Source organism: Hipposideros armiger, unplaced genomic scaffold, assembly GCF_001890085.2.
Source record: "Hipposideros armiger isolate ML-2016 unplaced genomic scaffold, ASM189008v1 scaffold_439, whole genome shotgun sequence".
In the NCBI taxonomy this organism is placed as follows: Eukaryota; Metazoa; Chordata; class Mammalia; order Chiroptera; family Hipposideridae; genus Hipposideros; species Hipposideros armiger.
Window position 1 is genome coordinate 53,760 of NW_017731789.1, and position 6,019 is coordinate 59,778.

Consider the following 6,019-nt stretch of genomic DNA (forward strand, 5'->3'; position numbering starts at 1 on the left):
CTGAAAATGTGGGAGAGAGTGGGTAACAAAGCTTATAGTGGTAGAAATGGGCATTAGCTAGGAGAAAGGCAAACTCTTCTATTGGAACCAACTAAGACAAAGCAGGATAAGTGAAAGGGTGGAAAGTAAAGCAGGGTGTGTGGGTGTTTAAGGGAAGTAGAGAGGAAGAGGTACATTACAGGCCCTTCTCTGGTCTTACATAATTCTCCTCTGCGTATGGACATGATCTAACATTTCCAATGGGATGGGGGTGGGGAGGAGATTCAGGACAATCATTCTCACCATGTGTTGTGTTATAAGATACACTAAGTAACTCATAACTTAATGATTATTATATGACATGTTTTTTGTTTATTTTAATTTATGATAGAATTCTTGCAAGCTAGACATTACCTTATTATTTCATCAATAGCATTGTTATTATTCCTGTTCATTTTGATAACCTATTATTCCGGTGTTAAGAGGGATTATGTGGGGTGACAGTCTACAATTTTTTTTCTTTCATTTTGATTTGAGATTTTCAGATTAAACACAGAACGCTTCTTTTCTTAGCTTTATTTCCCTGAAGTAACTTAGTCTTCTAAGCCTTGCCTCTTATTAGTTATCTGTTTACCTGCTTAATATCTTTTTTTTTCCCTGTAACTTTTTATGTATCGAGTATCCTGATAAACTTCAGAGAAGGGGGACCAATATCTGTACCATGAACTTGGTAAAGTCTTGGAGAGAGACCCTTTTCTGGATCCTCAACATAGCCATAGTCCAGGTTTAAACACGCACACGTCTGAATCTACTTTAACCCAAGACCAAGGAATGCTATTTTTAAAGGTCTCTCCAAGCAACTTTTCCCTGTATCCCACCCTCATTTGCCAGTGATTTAAACAGAGAAATGTAGTAGTGAGAGAACTGAATTCAGTTTCCAGAGGCTGCTTTGCCATTTAAAAACTAACTCTGTGATCTTGGACAAGCCAATGAACCCTGGTGCTTTGGCATAGACTGGGAAAAATTATACACTATTGCTCTACAAACCGCACATATTACTATGAGGATCAGACCTGCTAACATATTAAAAGACTTTACCCACACTTGACCCTATGCATTAGTCTCTTAAAACACCTTTAAATTATCCTTTTCTCAGTAATTGTATAAGTCTCTAAGTTAATACATTCAGTTTTAGGCATGATCTCTCTATTAGCATTTCAGCTAAACAGATTTTCTTGTAATCACTGAGCATTTCCTCCTGGCTTTCCTTTTCCCTCCTAATTATGATGTAAATTCACATTTCCAGAATTCCAGAGAGGTTTTCTTGCAAGCTAAAAGGCCTTTGCAAGATGCACAAAACACCGTCTACTTTATAGAAGGCTCTGGAGTGGGTATTTGGAGGCATTTGGAGTCACAGTCTGCAGTTCTCATTCCTCATTCCCAAGGGAACCTTGAAACAATAGCTAACGTTTATTGAATGCTTAATATTGTACGATTCACTATTCCAGGCATTTTGCACATATGCACTCAATGCTCAGATTATCCACTTACTATGACCACCAGCTGTATTTTACAAAGCAGAAAACTGAGGCACAGCGAAATGACATCACTCGTCCATGGTGTGGAGCCAAGCAACCAGTGATGTGATACTTGTCATAGTGATTCTTCCTTTACTTTGCTGCACTCAGAAATTCTGAACTTCACCCGATGGTATCCAGATGCCCCTTAGCGGGATGTGAACAGCTTGTTTGGAATCCAAGCAGCTGGCTGGTGTCCCCTGGAGAGTGACGTTTCATCTGAAGGGGACACGCAGGCGGGAGGGCTTGCAGAGCGCTGAGTGCCTAGCCCTTGGGCAGACATCCGGCTGGGGCTGAACAGCCCTGCGGTGGCAAGTGGCTGAGCCGGGCAGGGGAGGAACCTGTTGCTGAGCCCGGCGTGAGCGCTGCCAGTTACTGGAGCCGCGGGAGCTCTGCTGTAGTGCGGTGTGTAGGTAAGGATGAGGGTCTGGCTTGGATGATTTCGTGTTAACGATTGGGGACTGTTACCTTAGACTTTGCGACTTGACTCTTTCGACTTTATCCAGTCCTTTCCTCGTTCCTTGGGCACCGTCTGTGGAATCACAGTTCAGGTCACCAGCCCGACTTTAGGAGGACTTCTTTCGGGACCACGGATGCCTGTTCCCTGGGCATCCTGGGCGAGGGGGCGCTTTCTTAACCTTTAAACTTCTCCCAGTACCCTCTCCCAGGCGCGCCGTATTGTTGTAACTGTTGAAATCTCTCTGGATAGCGTGCTTGATCATAGCAAGAGTTTTCTAAACTGTTCTCTTCATCCGTGATGATTCGGAGCTTTGCGTGTCTTTCTGTATGTGAGGCTGCATCTTGTGCGTTTCCACTCGCCAGAAAGGCTGACGTGCTTTCTTACCGGAATCCAGGACACCAGCTCTCAGTGAAGGTACTTGGAGAGACTTTTAACTCTTTCTGGGGGTGAGATGGGGTTTGCAGACAATGCCGAGTTTAACCTCTCTTCTGCCAAACTTCCAAGCGTTTTCCCAATAACATTGGTCAAAGTTAGCATCTGGTGTTGGAGGTCAGAAAAATTATCTGCTCTGTGCTGTGGTGTTTGCTAAAGACAGAACTCTACACTTAGAGATGAAGATACATTAATTTATCCCCTCATTTTCCCCAGCTAGATATTTCAAAGACTTATTTATTTTAAAGAATGTTAAATATAAGATGACATAAACCATAAGAAGATGCTTGGGTTTTTTTTTCTGACCAAAATATTAAGTTATTTTAACCATGTGTCTAAATTTCTCTTTCCATTATACATCCAAATCATTTTCAGTTGATAACGACCGAAGGGGAGGATGAGTAAATCATGGTTTTTTAACTGTGGATATATTGTTGTTTTCAGCTAGAATCCTATTTAAACTATAATAGCTTGTAAAATTAATGGTGATATTTTAAGTTATGTTGAATTTGCAAAATTGCTATGAAGTGCTCAAAGAACCGTTATCATGAACAGAACGTTGAGTGGCAAGTGTATGCAGTTTTCAATCAGACTCTTTCATCTGGTAAAAGCTGCTATAGGTTCACAATTTGAGAAAACAGCTTCTTCACTATATATACTGTACTATCTTTAAAGGTATATGTTAACATTATTAAAGAGTAGATATTGTAATACTCTAAAATGTGCTTTAATTATTGCTTGATAAGGACACATGCACCACTAATGTATCATTGTCCTATGCTTTTTATTAATGTGTAAGTTTTTCTAAGCTCTATATAATCCAATTAGGTCTTTCTACCAGCCATTTTTCTTGATGTCTATAGACATCTTCAGGAGAGTTATGATCTCCAACTTATTTTTTTTTCTTTATCATCTGTCAGTCTGTCTATCTATCTATCTATGTCTATATCTATTTTATCCGGTGTTTTATTCTGGAGCATTTTTGTGAATACATTACAAACTATTTAAAAGTATATGTTAGAAATTTGTATTTATTTTTATAATACTTTTACCTTATAGCTCTTGTTAATCACTCTGTTCATAAAATTTTTATTTTACAGATGTCAAATGCTGTANTGTTTTTGTTGTTTTCTATAACTGGCATGATATTTTTCATGTAAGGAGTAAGGAGACAAAATTTTAACACTTGCACATTCATAATCTCACCATCACTTTTTGTTTGGATAAATCAAAATCTCTTGGCAAATGCAGTCTTCTCCCTTACCTGCTTCCTGTTAAGATGGTATCTGGTCATTTAGAGGTAAAAGGGAAAGGGCTTCTGCCAGGCAATGACGGGCCAGGCCTGGTTCCTTGAGCTACACCCAGTCTCATCTGGCCTTTTAGAGAAACAGGCTGTCTCCCACTGCTGAGTCCTAACTCTTTCTGATTGTGTAATTCCTGTGCACAGAGACTTCTTATCCTGACCCAGATTCTCTCAGGACCTCTGTATTTCCTCAGTGGAGAAGATGAGTTTGTTTGGTTCTGCTGCATTTCACACGCAACTGGGGGGAAATGAGGAACAAGGCTTTGGACTCCTCTGTTTGGCTTCCTCACTCCATCATAGCAGCTCTATACCTCCCATGTCACGTTGGCTATGTTACTGAGCCCAAAACATAGAGCGCATTTTAGAGTTTATGACAGCCACTGAAAAAGCCCCTCCATTGCTTCTGTGAGCAGTCGTGCAGACTGTGTTACAATACAGGGTGGCCTTGGTCCTAACAAGTCTAGCACTCTCTCTGCTCTGTGATACAGCCCACACTGCTCTCATACAGTCTCTAAAGAACTGTTTCCACACATCCCTCAGAATTCCCTAGCTTCATACTTTTCTCATGATGTTTTCTTTGTCTGAAATACCTAATCCACTTTGTCACCATTTCCAGATGTCCAAATGGTACTTATTCTTTTAGATCTAGCACAAATGTCATGTCCTTGATGCCTCCGTCTGTGATCTTCCTTTTTTGACTTCAGACGGACCCTTTCCTAATTATGTTTACCGTGTGTCTTGCTCCTCCATAACAGGAAAAAGTGGAAGTTTCCTGAGTTTAGAAACAGTGTTTTATGTATTTATCTAATTCCTACGTATTTCTCCCAACCCTCCAAAGCACTAGCACATGGCTTTACCCAATGGTAGAGAGTCAATGAATATTATTAAGTGAATGAAACAGGCATTTAGAAAGACAAAAGATAGACTGACTTAGAGAGCAAGGTAGGCAGTTTGCTTTGTTGGGATAGCTAGAATAACCAAGTAACTGGATTTAAATTGGGAGTTAGAATCATAGTCTCCTATAACTTGAAATACACTAGTTGAATCCTTCCTTACTGTATATGAAGAACTGAAACTCATGAGGAAATAAAATGACAAAACTGACCCAGTTTCAGGGACTCCTGATTTCCATTCTGATGTTTTATCCAATTAAAGAGCATTTTATTTTTTAAATTTTACCCACACTGTTAGAGAATATTTAATGAAAACTCTGAAAAAAATTCAATCTACAATCATATATCACCATGATATGTGGGCTGTTGTATTATTCAGATGCTCATTTAGACATTATTTGTAAGAATACACATTTTTGTATAGACAATCCTAATTTACCTGAAATGTCAAATGTAATTTATTTCACTTACTATTATTCTATAATCTTTTCTCTATGTTGGTACATTGTTATCACAATTAAAATGTTTCTTTGTCACATAAATTTCACTGAGTTTATATACCACATTGTCTTTGATTTCCCACCATATACTTGATATTGATGAATAACTTTCTGTTTGTAGTATTTATTGCTTTTGAAGTACTTCTGATGGATATATTTCCAGGCATTAATTTACTAAGTGAAAGTCTATGAACAATTTTTATTGGCATTTATATATTGTTTTTCAAAAGAATTATGTTAATTAGTTATGCTACTTTCATAACAACCTGATAAGCATATACTGTTGTTATTTAAATGGGAAATGGTGCTTGAATGTTGCTTTATATGCACTTTCCAATTATTAGCAATGTGCATTTTTTACTTTGTAATTTTACTAATTTTGTGATTTTTTTTTAGCACAAATACAAGCCTTTGTTATCTTTGAGGCAAATACTATTTTTAATCAATTTTTTTTTCGCTCATCAATAAAACTACTAGGTCAAAAACTACTGGATCAGAAAATATTAGATCAGAAATTACCAAAACTGAAGTTATGTTCTTTTCTACCTGCTTTCCCTTATATCACCTTCCCACTAGTCACTTGGTTCATTTCTGCTCCTTTCTGGGGTCCAGGTTCTCTTTCTCTTTACTGTTGTGCCCTCTTGGACCTGTTCTCCAAAAGATGCCACATGGTCAGCAATGTTTGATCCTTCCTTCTGCACCACAACATATCAGTGCATTCTCATATTGTGTAAGGCAGTGTTTCCAATGGTGGGGTACAGGATAATTTCAAATGGCATCCTGACAAGCCATTTTAAAATTTGATTCTCATTTTTTATTTTAATGTGTATTAGTACACACCTTCTATCTATATCAAATCATACTGATTTTATACT

At 38.2% G+C, this 6,019-nt stretch overlaps 1 protein-coding gene across 1 annotated transcript in view; it reads left to right on the plus strand.

Moving 5' to 3' along the window:
• The first annotated feature begins 1,918 nt into the window (after window positions 1–1,918).
• NPFFR2 (neuropeptide FF receptor 2) overlaps window positions 1,919–6,019 on the plus strand; it is a 64,371-nt gene continuing 60,270 nt past the window's right edge. Inside the window, exon 1 of the mRNA XM_019665334.1 lies at window positions 1,919–1,969. The gene's annotated coding sequence lies outside the window, so the exon portion shown is untranslated. The remainder of the gene's footprint in view (window positions 1,970–6,019) is intronic.